General features: G+C 37.9%; 1 protein-coding gene and 1 long non-coding RNA gene across 12 annotated transcripts in view; one reads left to right on the top strand and one right to left on the bottom strand.

Moving 5' to 3' along the window:
• LOC109493808 overlaps positions 1-1,050 on the top strand; it is a 41,845-nt gene extending 40,795 nt beyond the window's left edge. For all 5 annotated transcript variants that reach the window (XR_006589230.1, XR_006589231.1, XR_006589232.1 and 2 more), the window contains one exon: positions 973-1,050. This is a non-coding gene — a long non-coding RNA (uncharacterized LOC109493808). The remainder of the gene's footprint in view (positions 1-972) is intronic.
• ADAMTSL1 (ADAMTS like 1) overlaps positions 1-16,627 on the bottom strand; it is an 883,534-nt gene that overhangs the window by 757,608 nt on the left and 109,299 nt on the right. The window lies entirely within an intron of this gene.

The raw sequence follows: 16,627 nt of genomic DNA, 5'->3' as shown, positions 1-16,627 counted from the left end.
ATACAATAGATAAAATAGATACTTTAGGGATGCAGTAAAGTGATTTCACTGACTTAAAAGCAATAAAGTTTCTGTGTGTAGAAATTAATGCCACATCATATTGGTAGTGATCATATTACCAACACCGAGATCACAAAAGGATTTCCTTGTTTTACTAAAACAAGCTCTTTGACATGGAAATATGGTACCTCAATTGTTTTGCCATGAACACAGCCCTCACCCTTCACTTTCCCCCTTATATGGAGTAAGTTGGGCTTCTGACCTATGGCACATGTGACAGTGTCTCTTTAGATCTTCCTCTGGGCCTCAATAGGAGTGACACATCCCAAAAAGTTCACACCAATAAAATTGGTAATAAAATCAAATCAGTATGTAATATCAATAAAATCAGTAATAGAAATCAGCCTAAAAATCAAAATAAATAGGTAAAATTGGCCTGAAAATTAGCACTTAGATATACGAAAACCTAGACTTTTCAGAGTATTTTTTGCAACAATCTGACTTAAAACATTTTAAGGTCCATTATTTCAGAGGCCTTATTTTGATGAAATGAGAAGATTCTTCTAATGTGGAAGCAACAGTATCCGTTTAAGATCTGTCATCTGGATTAATGCTAGAATTTTTAGATAATAACAATTTTTTAAATTCTCCATACATGGGAATTCTTATTAGAAAGTCACCTTTGGAAGGTGGCAGATTACTGACTCCCAACCCAAGTATTCAATAATTTGCTATAGACACATGAAGTTCCAGTAAGGTGGTTTACTAATCTCTACATGTGCTTTTAGAAACAACTACCCTCTCATCAGAAAATTTAAAAGCAAATTTAAAGTATTTGTTATATCAAAATCTACTAGTTAATGTTGAAGGGACCATATTTTACTTAATTTTAATATTTTAAGGTATTTTAAATCTTCTGTATAATGAGATTTTAACTCCTTTAAATTCAATTTTTATTCAATGTCATACTAGGTCCTGAGAAAACTCAAACACCATCTAAAAGTTTCCACTGGATGACTGAGACCATTAAATTTTCTTTTGAGAAATATGTAAACATAGATAGTTTATCTGTTGCACTTCCTTTGCCTGCAAGTGACAGGAGCTCCCAACTCAAATGCCTTAAAAAACAAAGACATTTTTGTCCCAGAAAATAAGAAGTCTGAAAATAGGAGGATTCAGGTATAATTTCCTAAGTCCTTAACTTTCTTTCTGACTCTTGGCTCTGCCCTTCTATATACAGTGGCTTTATCATTATCAACATCCCCACAGAATCACAGAATAGCTGTAAAGTTCTAGTCATTACATCTAGATGCCAATGTCCAAAGGAAGAAGAGAGGCTGTCTTTACTATTTAAGAGAAATAAAACCTTTCCTAGAAAGACCTAATCAAACTTTCCTTTTCCTCTCCTGGGCGAGACTTGTGGCAGATTCCCATGATGAAAATGATCAGTGGCCACTGCCATTCATTTTAAACAGCTAGTATATAGGAAGTTGAGTTCTGTGCCTCCCAAAATGTGTTCAAATCCTAAACCTTGGTAACTGTGAATGTGACCTTGTGTCCAAATAGGGTCTTGGCAGATGTAATTAAGTTAAGGATCTTGAAATGATATCCTGCGTGGGCCCTAAATCCAATGACTAGTGTCCTTATATGAGGAAGGAGGGGGAGAGCAAAGACACAGAGAAGCTGACTGAAGATTGAGGCAGAGCTTGGAGTTATGCGGTTATAAGCCAGAAACACCGAGGATTGCCAGCAACTACCAAAAGCTAGGAGAGAGACAATGGAATGGAACCAATCCTGCTGACATCTTGATTTGGACTTCTGGCCTCCTGAACTGTCAGAGAATAAATTTCTGTTACTCTAAGTCACCCAGTGTGTGGTACTTTGTTCCAGCAGCCCTAGAAAAATGATACACAGGGTATACTCTCCGGGGCTGAACTAGCCTTTCTGAAGCACAGAACAACATGGGAGAGAGCAGATGAATGAATAAAAGCTGGTAAAGTAGGAGGTGGGCAACAAAGGATGTCTGCTATAGACACTTTCCTGTTTTTCAAACCTTAACCATTAATAACATCTCCTTTTCTAAATAAACAATTTATTTTAGATTAGTTTTAGATTTACAGAAAAACTGTAAAATAGTGCTGAGAGTTGCCATATACCCCACACTGAATTTCTCCTATTATTAAAATCTTACATTAGCATGATACATTTGTTACATTTAATGAGCCAATATCCATACGTTATTCTTAACGTCTATACTTTGTTCAAATTTCCTTAGTTTTTACTTAACATCTTTTGTCTGTTCTAGTATGCATAACATGCATAAAACCAATTGAAAATTCACCTATTTTTAATCTCTTTGTAAAATGAAGAAGCATAATTATAAAAATCATGAAATTTGTGTATTTACACATTTTTTATAAGGGAAACATGAGCAGAATGGGATTACAGAAAGACTGTATCGGCTACAAACAAACAAAAAGTGGGTTGATGAAAAAATAAGTTTTCATTTAAGAATAGCCCAAAGATAAGAGCCATATGGCTTAGTATATACAATGATACAAAAGAAAAATCATTATCAGAGATGCAACTTTTCTTTTTTAATTTTTTTTAACGTTTATTTATTATTGAGAGACAGACACAGAGCGTGAGCAGGGGAGGGGTAGAGAGAGGGGGGAGACACAGAATCTGAAGTAGGCTCCAGGCTCAGAGCTGTCAACACAGAGCCCGATGCAGGGCTCAAACTCACAAACTGTGAGATCATGACCTGAGCTGAAGTCAGTTGCCCAACCACTGAGCCACCCAGGCACCCCAGAGATGCAACTTGTCTAAATAAAAAATGTGAAAACACTTCTAGGGTAATGATGCTAGGGGCACGATGTGTTTGTCCCCTGATCCCAAATGAGCCAAATCTGACAATTATGTATCCAATGCCACCTTTTTTCCCATGCTGATATCATGTCCTCTTAAAGTTTAAGTTCCTTGCCCTCCACAGTCCTCCAACTGCCTGCTGGACGATTCCATGTGGAGGTCAACAATCTAAAAACTAAACTCATCTTTTTTTTTTTTTTTTTTTCGCCCAAATCAAGTGGTTAGGGTAATACTTCCATCAGTATGGGTAAGATTAAGCATTAGACCTCAAAGCCATTTTTCATTCCTTTTTTTCCTGCATCCCACAACTGATTATATTATCAGGATGCCTATTTTAAGTCTCTCTGTTCCGCTGGATCCAGTTTGCAGTGTCTCAAGCACTTAGCCTCATCATCCCCCACAACCCTGTGCCTTCAGGCCATGAGCACCACCTGACCTGTGCCCCCTCGTCAGAGGTCTGTGTCAGCACCACAAGGCTCTTTCTCCTAAATTTCAATAATGTCAATCATTTCCCTTCCTTTCCGAAGCCCTAGGATGGGGTGGTAGCTGCTTCCTGTAGTCACTACCTCTTCATATCTTAAAGCAGCGTTTCTCAACCTGAGCAATACTTACATTTCAGGCTAGATACTTCTTTGTCATTGAGATTTGTTCTGTATATTTTAAGATGTGCAGCAGCATTTCTGACCTCTACCCCCTAGATGCCAATGACTCCTCCCAACAAGTTCCCCACAACCAAGAACGTCTCCAGACATTGCCAAACTCCTTGGGAGATGGGCAAAATCACCCCGGATTGAGGACCATTATCATAGACTTTGTTTTTTACCCTTTTTGCTACCTAGTTAGTAATTTTATACCTAGTTGACATTTCTCTTCCGAAACGCTCTCCTTCAAGTAGGTGTAGTTTCTACCTTCTGCCTGCACCCTACAGTGTTCTCTAATAACATCTCCTGCCTGTGTCCTGTATTTTCATTTTCACCCTTGTCAGTTTGATCTAAGGCCCCATGATCCCACATCGTCAGCCCCTAAACCATTTCTGCTTTCCACCTCTCCACTTTGCCATCTATCTTGACCTCCAAACACATTGCTCATCTAAGTTTCATCAAGCTTTCTTCAATTGCTGACACCCTACAGAAGAAAATCCAAACCTCTTTATCTTAGCCTTCTGAGGTCTCCAGGAATCAGAGAATTTACCTGCATTCAAAAAACGTTATGTCAGCTATGCACTGGGGGCAAGTTGATTACCTTTTCTGAGCCTCAGTTTTCTTCTCTATGAGAGAACTTCTTAGCTTGTTGAACTGTTGTAACATTGGATCTAATGTAAGTAAGGAAGCAGTAGAGGACACTAAATGGTAGATTTTATTGCTATATTATTGTTTTTGTCATTATTATTTATGTAAAAAGCTACGTGCACAATAGGGCTACAATTTTATTCCCTGTGACAGAGATTGCAGTTATTCTTTTCTAATATACTGACACTTTTTAGCTGTGCACACGGCCACCAAGCTAAAGACTATACGTCCTAGCCTCTCTTCCAGTAAGATGTGACCATCTTACTAGGTTCTAGCCAATTGGATGAGAATAGAAATACTATACATGATTTTAACAAGAAGGAACTTGACTACCTCTTTCTTCTTCCTGCTGACTAAAGTGTGTCCGTGATGACTTGAGCAGGAACATCCATCTTGAACCACGAGATGAGATTGGCATTGAGGATGGCAGATCAACAAGATAAAAAAGAAGAAAAGCTTATGTCCCTCAAGATTGTAGCACCACAACAGAAGCCTGGGACCATCTGGCCAGACTCTTAAGTAAGACATAAGTAAACTGCGATTTTATCTATGTCATTATTGTTTTAGAGTTTCTTCATTACAGCAGCCAAAACTTTATCTTAACTAGTACATCATTTCCTTTATGATATATATCTCCCATAATTTAGCCTCAACTTGTCATTTCCTTAAAATTCCTTTGTGATTTGGTTTGATGGATTTGAATGCTGAGAAAAAATTATCCGGGAACCCTCATCCAGGAACAAGATGATTCTCTCCACAGTGGCTATGACAGATATTCCCCCTGAGGTTTTAGTTCTCTATATCTTAATTACAAATGGCTTCTCTGATATCTATCTCTCTTTTTTCTTTTCTCTTCTCCTTAGAATAGTGACTTTTTAGGCTCCAAAATTGCTGAGATAGGAATGCTAACATATTTGAACTTTACTTAAGTCAATATCACACAGAAAATAAAGTTGCCAGGTGAGTGTCTAGAAAATAAAGATGGCAGCCACGTGTCAGAACCTATGGCAGGAGAGACCTAGGCAACCTGAAGAAAATAATCCAAGGTTGAAAAACCAGCCTGACCCACGAAAAATGAAGACTACAATGTATGAGGGTAAAGTAGAGTTAAATTCACTGCAGAAAGCTGCAAACTATCACTATACGTGAGAATTTCTACGGAAGGGCAATGCTTTTGTATTTGGGCAATGAAATTCCCTCTGGGACCTCCCCATTCATCTAATTTAATAAGCATTCATTAATCATGAATGGGTATCTTTGTGGACAGAGTTAAAGCAAAATGCCAAGTTTTCGTCAAAACCATCTCTGCAGATTTTTTCTTTCTTGCTGAACTCGCCTAGAGTCAGCAAAAGAAGGCAAAATCACTTTCTTTGTGCTAAGACTCCAGAACTAGAGTCATTGGTGCCCATTCACTAATGCCAACTCCAACTGCTGATTTAAGAAACACTTGACAAGTAGAATAACCCACCACATCAGTATACATTTAGCAAGAGAGTAAATCCTGCAATTCAAACTACATATACTCAGTCATGACACAATCCAACTTTCTGGCAATTGGCACTTCCAACATGAAAAAAAAGACAAAATTCAGAGCAAATGAAGACAACCCTTTAGTGCTCTTCTAATAGACTCTTCCTTCTTTGCAAATGAGAACCCAAGTCCCACAAAGATCTCAGAACTTGTGTCGGGTGCTGTAAGCTGGGATAAGGCAGAGCCTACATTGCAACCCAGAGCTCTGCCCACAACAGGGCCCCTACATCTATCTAGTCTCCATTGCTTCTCATTCAAGAGCAAGAATGAAATCTAATGAGTCAAAATGAGTTGGAATCTTTCAAATTAGTCTTTCAAATTTTTTTGGCAACTGAAAACAAGAAACATAACTTCCTCATACTGCATGGTGGAGGAAAGCCATACTTTTCAGAAAAAAAGAGCTTTGGAATGGGAGCCAGTCAGTCCCAATTCCAGGCAGGACTCTGATAATAACTTTCAGAGATGACTTAGATGAATTCAGATAATGTAAAATGAAGGGATTGAGTAATATTCTTAAAGGCCCCTTGCATGCTCTGGTTCTTGGATTCTAGGACTCAGAGTAAGATCACTGAATGTCTTGACTTGGCTTAGCAGTTTGAAATTGAATTTATTCATCTTTCCCGTCTTCTAATTTTTTCACAACTCAGTAATAAGATGCTGAAAGAAATAGTGGAGAAATAAAAAGCCAATCCAATCAGCTGAATGAATTATGAATTGAATATTGCCCTCCACCTTAAATTCCCTGAACCAAAACAGAGGTTACAAACTATAAAATCTACTCCTGACACTCTAGCTCAGGGGAGCTAAGAAGGAACAACAAAGCCATCCTACCACTTGCTGTATTCATTGTTTCATACAGAAACATCAACTTCCCCGCCTCTGGATCTTTGCCGAATGCTCTCTTCATGTCTATCAACAAAAGCCCTAATATCTTCTTCAAAACTCAACTTGAGCCCCAGCCCCTCCACATAGCATCTGCCTACTCCTTTGCAATGACTGTCTTCTGGCCATCTGTTTGATCCTTAGCCACATGGCACTTGGTCTCAGTGAATGCCCTATCACAAACCTAGAACAAAGTCTGCTCTCTAAGGAAATGACTTGAACCTATTTTTATACCTCATGCACTAGCCTACACATAACAGGTGTCTAATAAATATTTGTTGTTGATCGTGATGACAGCAATGGTTCCCCAGGGTGACAAAAGTAGGAAATGATAGAAAGCAAGTTACTGAGTGGGTGGGTGAGGGTGCATTACATGAGAATAGGCATAATACAGTTGTAAAAATTCACTAGAAACTGGATGAAGGAGGATGAAGAAAGGGGACAACATCAGGTTACTTAATATTGATGCCAGTAAAATTGTTCACTCTCAATAAATGATATTTTTTACTTATCTATCATTGTAATGTATAATTTAGGAGAAATTGTTAAAATCTGGAATTATTCTTATCTATCTAAATTATCTTTACTTGCTCTAACTTGAATTGCCCAGCTAGTCCAGAAAGTCTCTGTAGTTGTAAACATCCCAAAAATCTATACACTTTTTTTTAAAGGAACTCAACTACTTTCCCAGGATAATTTTTTTCCAGCTAACCAAAGTGCAGCAGCTTCCTATTGCTTGAGAGCATTTTGGCCTCGTAGTGCTAATCCTGATAGATCAAAGAATCACCTTGAAAGCTCTTAATAACAAGGATGAATCCCACTGCCAGAATTTCAGATATAGTCCTTCTCAGTGGGGCATGTGAATATGTGCTATTTTAAGTGTCCTAGGTAATTCTGATATATGACTTGTTTAAAAAAGACAAGACTATATCACACTGTTGCAGCCAATCGGGTTTTTTAGACTGCATATGTTCTTGTTTTGTGGCTTTCTTTCCCCTGCTTTTTGCCTTGCAGTAAAAAAAAAAAAAAAACTCATTTAATTACCCAGCTATAAATGTTGGCTTGACTCACTCCTTACCACAAAACATTTCCCCTAGTTCCCTTTGTGGGTTTTTTCCTGTGGAGGTCTTGGTCACCACAAACTTGGAAGGATGTTACCTTACAATCTCACCCTCCTGTATTACATATTAGCCATGACATAAACTGAGCTGCAATACTTTTAAGGATATCTTACTGGTTACTCCTTTAACAACTTTCATGAGTCTCATATTCCCAAATATATAACTTTCCATTTCAACTGGCTTGCAGCAATTAACACAAGCTAAATAAAAGCTATAACAATGGTTGACTACAACAACGGTTGTAAGATCTTTCTCTGATAACTCTGATATGATCCCAACTACAAAGACGCAATAGAGTAGTAAAGAGTAATGATCTTGAACAAGCAACTTAACTCCTCAACCCTATATGTCTTCAACCAGAAAAGAAATCATTTTAACCCATCACAGAGAGTTGCCATGAGGATTTAATGAGATAGTCCATGAAAAGTTGCTGGCATATAATAAACACTTAGTAAATATTATTTTTTAGTTTCATCTAGTAGAAATTTATTGATTTTGCTACATTCAGGAAGAATTGGAACCCTAATGTTTGTAGTATTTGCTATATTAAGCATTTTCCCTAAATCAAGCTTGGTAGACTTTTGCATGTGAACTGTAACTATTTCTGTGATTTATAATTTGCATATCCTTTAAAATTTCATGATTTAATTTGTTTAGTACCTTCCATATTCATGGAGAAGTAAATTTCAATTTCTTACTATTCGTAAGCTCTTTTCCCCTAGTAATGCAATTCACTCAAAGCTTTAAAGGTAAAAAAAATATTAAAAAATTTTAAAAATTAGCATTTCTTAAGTAATTTGATCAAAGACTTCACCCAACTGATTTGAAACAACATGTAATCAAAATTTAGAATAGTCCATTACAAAAAGTTTCAATGTGATTATAGGACACTAAAGTTGATATGCAAAAAGATTCTTCAAAGTTGTAAACATTCCTAAAATCCAATTTGTAGACAGCCAAGAGAAAAGGCATGTATTACCACATTGAAGTATTCTTTTCTGTTCTTAAATGCAACATAAGTTTACTCTGTATATCAGTTATCCTAACGCTGCATATACAAAATATTTACAAATTTTTAAAGTTATAATTTCTGTATCAATTGGGCAAATATCACCACTGGTAGAACATCAGCTTGTTTGGACATAATTATGACTTATATGCACAGCCAACCCAAGTAATTTTTGCTCTATAAGTCTAATTTAACAAGGCCATTTTGAGGATGATTCAATCCTCCACCAACATGTATAACTGTACTACTATTATGGCAAGACACAAATAATCTCACCAGTATGTCTGAATTTTTAACTGAATCTATAGCACTTAGAATATTGTCAAGTGTTTCATATTCAACAAAATTAACTTTCAAACACTTACCATTATTCCATAAGTTGAATGGAAATAATCAAGCCATTATTGGAATTAGCTTAATTGATTTTTCTATTCGAAGCAGCTTATGACATTGATACAAAATTTATACCATTTAATATTTGCAAAATTCTTCTGCTAATAAAATCAATGCAGTAATAACTCTTCTTGCTTCACTTTCTGCACAAGATAATTTGAAATGAATGAGCTAAATTAACTCAGGAACAGCCATTTATTCTAAATGAAGGGGCAGAGTGATGATAAAAGCACTTTCTTCAGCTATACGTGCTAAATCATCTTTTTCACATGTAATCTCTTTAACATAATCAGTAGTTTCTGAAATAGCTCCTGGTGCTCCTTCAGATTTGTGTCTTTGGTTTCATACAGTTACTAATATCACTACAGCCCTCCTGGTGGACAGGAAATGTCAGTAAGTGTTTTCTACGTTTCTCATTCATTATCAATTGTTTGAGAAATGGATATTTTCATTATTCTACACTTAAAATTCATTGGGACCAAATGGGTTTGTTGAAATATTTTTTTAAAGATTTTCCTTTTTGAGAGAGAGAGAGAGCAGGAGCCAGTGAGACAGTCAGAAGGAGAGGGAGGAAGGGATGTAGGGAAGGAGGGAAGGGGAGAGGAGGAGAGGAGGAGAGGGTGAGAGGGAGGATAAAAGGAGAGAGGGAGGGAAGGGAGAGGGAGGGAGACAGAGAGAGAGAGGGAGAGAGAGAATCTGAAGCGGGTTCCACACTCAGCATAGAGCCTGACACAGAGCTGGTTCTCACGACCCTGGGATCACGATCTGAGCTAAAATCAAGAGTTGGAAGCTCAACTGACTGAGCCACACAGGTTCCCCCAAAATATTTTTTTTTAATTTTTTTTTAACGTTTATTTATTTTTGAGACAGAGAGAGACAGAGCATGAACAGGGGAGGGGCAGAGAGAGAGGGAGACACAGAATCGGAAACAGGCTCCAGGCTCTGAGCTGTCAGCACAGAGCCCGACGCGGGGCTTGAACTCACGGACCGTGAGATCATGACCTGAGCCGAAGTCAGATGCTTAACCGACCAAGCCACCCAGGCGCCCCTCCCCCAAAATATTTTTAATAAAAGTGTTATAAAACCAATAGCACAATGGTAACTTGAACCTATTTCTGGGATATCTTATTGGGCACTCCTTTGACAACTAAAGAGAAATGACATCTCCAGACTTACATGTGTCTAATCTCCCCTAAGTTAATTTTTATTTCACCTGGCTTCCAGAAAGAAACCAGTAAGAGCTGAAACAGTGAACAACTTGGCTTGTAAGAGCTTGCTCTGATAACTCTGAAATAATTCTTACCACCTGGGTAAAACAAATACTTATGTTTAGATTTGAACCAGACAGCAAATGACAAAATCACTACGACAGAAATATAGTGACTCAGATTTGTCTCTATATGCACCATGACAGAACTGCTTGACTTGTACTTCCCCACGCATATTTCATTTACTCCTAATGTATAATTTACTGTTTCCCACTGGCCCTACATACTAGTGGCCTGAAAAGCTTGTGCACTTTGTGGCCTGGGCCACAGACCAAACAGCTGAAAAACCAAGCGGCCCGCAGGGACAACAGTATCAGAACTTCTTCCGACACAACTTAAGACCATTAGATCTACTCATGCCCTAGAAGGCTTATTTTTATCAGAGAGCATGCAACCTTCAAAAGGGAACTATTACTTACCTTGCTTCTGGAAAGGGTTGGGGAAAAGCATTTGGCTTTCATATTCCATCACAATTTAAAGAGGGAACTCTGTTCACTGCAAATACATCTCATACACTACTGAATGAGACTGCAGTAGAACACCGTGGTTTATTTTTAATATGACATTAATGATATCACTTAGTTAAAAAATAAAATATTAGATACACGCTAAACCAGACAGGATGTCAAGACATAAGACATAAATCACGTCTGCCCTGGGGACACAAGGGTATATGGTAACCCAACCCTTTACATGTATATTTTGTCATAGCCACGTATGGTAGCATATGCCTAAAAAGGAAAATTGCCTATTTCCACATGCCAAGGAGGGAGACGAATCAGATTCAAACATCTGATTAGCTAGTTTAATATATAAACATCCACAGAATCAACCTGCCTTCCTTCTCTAATCTTTACCTGACTCAGGAACAAAGTTAATTTTTTTTAATGGGCATCATAAAATCCTAATTTTAAAAATACCATTTGATCTATGGTAGTCATTAAGAGAAACGGGATGAAACAATCAAGTTTCAGAGAGAGGTGTTTATGTATGCATGTCTCTATAGGGTTAACTTGACAGTTTTCCCAGTCTAAATTTTTTAAATTCCCACCAGTAAAAACCTTGGAAACTAACTCAGTTAGTTCACTCAATGCATTGTGAGAATAAAAGTTCCTTGTGTGAAATGTTGGTTCTACAGAAACCCCATCCCATAACAAGAAAAGTTCATAAAATAATAACATACTCATGCTAATTCTTGAGCCCACCAAAATAACTAGAAGAGTCTCTAGACTCATTATGATTCTTTGAGGAAAGAGTTGTTGTTTTTTTAATAACCTATGGAAATGTATTATTAGTCATTAAGAATAAACTACAGCAATATCCCATTAATCTGTCAATGTGATGCTCTAGATAAATAGTCAATGGTGATTTTTCTAGGTAAATAAAGATAACTGTCTCCAAATCTTTTCCACTTCATGGTATTATATTATGAAATATATATGCAAAACATAATCAGTCTTCTCTTAATGGCACAAGATAGCCATTCTGTTGAGTTTAGCAACACAGTTTGTTCCTAAAATAATGACCCAGATAATTTAGTGTCATCTTTTTTCTGTAAACTTCTATCTTAGCTGGTACTAGTTTTTTCTTGTTGCCTGAGGTCCTGTTATTCCATTTTCTTTTTACAAATAACTGGTTAGGCTCTAGGGTTAGAGCTTTGTTATTCCTGTGAAGAGAACTCTATGAGTTTTATAGCAGATGATCCATCCACTTTTTTAGCTTATTTACATTATGAATTCACAGCTTTGTCAGGAGTAAGGGGGACTGGGACTCAAACCCAAGTCAAGTAGACTCCAAGCTAGCTCCTTCCTTTATGTCATGCTACTTTATCCAGCTGATTTCTCAATCCTCTGTCTTTTCTCTATCCCTCTTTGAAACCTTGTAGGCAAGATATCAAAGTTACAGGTCGAGATAAAATATTAAATTGCCATCAGGTTGAAAGCTATTATGATTACCAATGTATTTAATACTTTTGAAATCAGACTGGATTTTAAGTGAAAAAAGTCTTTCTTTCCACGTTGATCTTTCAGGGAGATTAGGGCCTTCTTGATTTCCTAATTAATTGAAATGCTGGCAGGAATAGTTTTGGTTTTGATTTTGGTTTTGGCTTTGGAGTATGGGGAGAATGGACTATTCTAAGATCCCCAGAGGCCCAAAAGGGCAACAGACAAAAATGCCACTTTGAAACATCCCTAAGCTGCTGTCCCATTAATAGCCACCCTGGAATGAACAACCAAGGCTCACATGCGCAAGTAGCATGAGCAGATGGTCTACCTGATGACAGAGGTGTGCCTGACACTTCCAGTGATAGGTGGACATAATTAATGGCCATGACGGCAGCAGCCCAGGAGTTGGGTCAGGCCAGGTCACCGACACCCATGGACACTGCCTCTTGTTGGGCCAGGTTTTGAATCACTCTCTCCTGGGTGCCCTTTGATTTTACATATCATGATCCCTAAAATAAAAGATTGCATCACCCTAAAATACTTTAGATTCTTGGTATGTATGCCAGACCAGACAAATCCAAAAGTAGAGTCAGCGTTCTGAGGCCTGCTAGAGACATTTTTTCCTGGAGAACATGCCTATTTTAATTGTGCACCATTTGTTTCCTTTCTGTAATAAATCTTCAGATGCTATTTCTGTACATTCTATTTGTAGAGGATATATTTCTCTTATATGGAACAATTTTACTTCAGTCAAGTAAGAAGTTATAACTGTGAGTTCTAGTTAAACAAATAAAAATATAAGCCTTAAAAATTTTATGCATCAGTATTTGAGTTGCAATAGCTGGAATTCTTCAGTTGAGCAGCCTCCCTAAATCATACACAAATAAAACCCTCAGAACTCTAAAAGGAACCATTTAAAATTTTTTTTCAACGTTTATTTTTATTTTGGGGACAGAGAGAGACAGAGCATGAACGGGGGAGGGGCAGAGAGAGAGAGGGAGACACAGAATCGGAAACAGGCTCCAGGCTCTGAGCCATCAGCCCAGAGCCCGACGCGGGGCTCGAACTCCCGGACCGCGAGATCGTGACCTGGCTGAAGTCAGACGCTTAACCGACTGCGCCACCCAGGCGCCCCTAAAAGGAACCATTTAAATACCATCTCCTATTTGTATATCCTTTGAAGTTCTGAAATACTTTGATAATCATTTAATACTTAATTGATACTCTATGGAAAGAAGTACATTCTAGAAAAAGAAGAAAAGTAAACAAGCCTCAAAGAAGTTAGGCAACATATCAGTTTCTGTGACTGTCAGGAACTAGAGTTCCTCTACCTGTAACACTAATATTTTTTGCTCTACACTACTAGGCAGTTTCACGCAAATTAGGGCAGTCTGTCACAAACAGGAGACAGTAAAGCTCTAGTGAAGTTTTATCAAGATGGATTCTGTGGAAACTGAGAGGCCTTAGAAATAGACTAAGTATCAGACATGTAAGGTCAAATTAAAGGCACTATAAATCCCACCATGAATTCTTATTTTTTCCTTAGAAACAAGACTCAGCTGCACTGATTTTTGTAAGTTTCATGAATACAACCTGATTCAATGCACCCTTCATCATTTATAATGCAAATACTTCCAAGAGTTCCAGTAGTCATAAAAGTAGCAGAATGAATTAGCATTATTAGACATTGGTTAACAAGTCACCTAGGGAGACCCAAAAAGAATAGGAAAGAGAAGGGGTAGGTAAGAGAAGAGCACAGATTAGTTGGGTGAACAACCAATAATGCCACGTAATAATAGTGGTAGAGTGTCTCTCTACGTAACCAGAAAGTCCAAGAAGGGCATTAATGCGTCCACAGGGAACTCTAAAAGGAGAGGAACTAAAGGGAAAGCATTAAGGGAAAGCAAACCTCTACCTATGTCAACGACATGGTCTGGGCTTTGGCCTATATAATGAAAGCAGGATGTTAACACATATTAATTAGAGGAGACCTATATCACAGTAAGTTTTACCAAGAAAGATATCTAATACCTCCTAAAGCTATTTTCTTTCCTTTCCCAATATGTATCACTTATCTGATTATTTTGGAGAATAACATTAAATTGTGCTGTGCTGTTTTAAGTAAAATGTGAATATTAGTTAAACAACAAGCTGTTGGCTAATGCCAAACCAAATATACATGGTCAGAATTGTGACTCCTCTACAGCCACAAATGCTAAAAATAAAAATGCGATATTATACCTAGAAATACTCTGAGTGCATGCTTCTTTAAAATGTATTTTTTCAATCCATTGGGGATCAAAGTCAACTAGAAGACATCCATACTCTGAAATGCATTCTATTACATGAGCTAATGGAGTGTGTACTGAGAGACCACCGACCTTTGGGAAAAGTACAACTTTTATACTCCTTATAAGGACTTGAAAAAAACCTATCCCACCTTTCACCTGCTTCTCCTTCCAGCACCAGCTGTCCACTTTCTACAGGCTAGCCACTTGACTTCTTGCAATTCCTTGAGCTAGTAATGTTTTCCATATGCTGAAAGAGACCTCTTTCTTCTTCTCATTCTTTACTTGGTCAACTCATAACCATCCTCAGTTCTCAGCTTGGTCATCATGTGTTCAGAGAAGCCTCACTGACATCCAACAATAGGTCCCTTGTGTGGCTCAGTGTTCTCAGAGCAAAACGCTCATCCATTTGCTTTTTTAAAAAATTTATTTATTTTAAGAGGGACAGAGAGAGTGCGAGCAGGAGAAGAACAGAGAGAGAGAGGGAGATAAAGAGAGAGAGAGAATCTCAAGCAGGGTCTGTGCTGCCAGCAGAGCCAGATGCAGAGCTCGAACCCATGAACTGTGAGATCATGACCTGAGCAGAAGCCACGAGTCACACACTCAACCGACTGAGCCACCCAGGGACCCCAACACTCATCTGTTTCATTGTAATGTTGGCACAGGTTTTCTTGACTAGACTGTAAGGTAGACAAAGGCAAGGACTAACTCTGCTTCGTTTCCCACTATAGGTCCCCATAATCAGCACAGCTCTTAGCAATTGCTTAGCATGTCAAAAATTACTTATTGAATAATTTCTTCCTTGATTCAAAATATATTTGCTGAGCACCTACTAGGTGTTAGACATCCTTTGAAGAGCATCATTATAGGGGTGCCTGGCTGGCTTGGTCAGAAGAGTGTTGGGATTGTGAGTTTGAGCCCCATGTTGGGTGTAGAGATTAAATAAACTAAAAAAGATTTTTTTAATAAAAATAAGAAAAAGGGCATCATGATAATAAAGTAGTTAATGACACCTGTCCTCATAAAACTTAAATACTAGCAAGGACAGCAGATAATGAACACAATAAAGAGCTACAAAAAATGTTAGAAGGTGGGGGGGTTCTCTGGGGGGAAAATAATAGGCAGGGTAAAGGGGAAATAGGTGTGCCTGAAGGAAAAAAGTTTGTAATTTTAAATAAGATGACCCGGGTGGGCTCCATTGAAAAGGTGGCCATTTGAACAGACCTGACAAGGTGGTGAGGGAGTTAGTATACAGATAACTGGACACTGCAGACAAAATAAATGGACTGCTTTCCCTGGGATAACTTATGCTACCACTTTTCCTACCCGTACTGCCTCCCCACTGTTACAATCCGTACAGTACAGGCACACAACCTGGCCTTTTTGCTACTCCATTTGACTGCCAAAAGGAAAAAGATAGGCCCAGCTCAGCTGAGGCATACCATTTTTCCTCTCCCCTATAAGCTGAGATTCTTTGAACTAGAGGAAAAGCTTGGGGATTCTTAAAACCCTCTTCTTTCAGAGTCCTTTACTTATTAGCATGCTAATTTAAACATATTGTTTCTTTGATAAAACGTTACTAGTTTTGATTATTAAAATAATTTTAATCACTTTATATCTCTATAAGAAAATCTTACGTAGTCTAGGAGAACCAATAGGTCTCTGGGTCAAACCTGACAATATAACAGAGTACATGGTTGGAACATAGAATATGGACTAGATATCATGGGGCAGGCAAGTTACAACTAGAACATTCTGATTACCAGACCAATGAGTTAAAATTCACTTGTTAGGACATGAGGAAAGACTGACATTTTTAGAGCAGCAAAGAATACAACTTTTGTGTTGTTTTATTCAAGTAAGACTACAAGTCTTCAGGATGCCTCAAATGGGTAGAAAATGGAGAAAAACAGAAACAATAGGCAGGGTAAAGGGGGAATAGGTGTGATGTAATCTTGGTAGCAAATAGTTGAAGCATGGGTTAAGGAGGGACTAAGCCAGGGTAGAGAGAATACAAGTGAAAATAAAGGCAT

The sequence above is a fragment of the Felis catus genome, chromosome D4, assembly GCF_018350175.1.
Source record: "Felis catus isolate Fca126 chromosome D4, F.catus_Fca126_mat1.0, whole genome shotgun sequence".
In the NCBI taxonomy this organism is placed as follows: domain Eukaryota; kingdom Metazoa; phylum Chordata; class Mammalia; order Carnivora; family Felidae; genus Felis; species Felis catus.
Note: the sequence above shows the minus strand (reverse complement) of the source record. Positions and strands in the feature narration are given on the sequence as shown.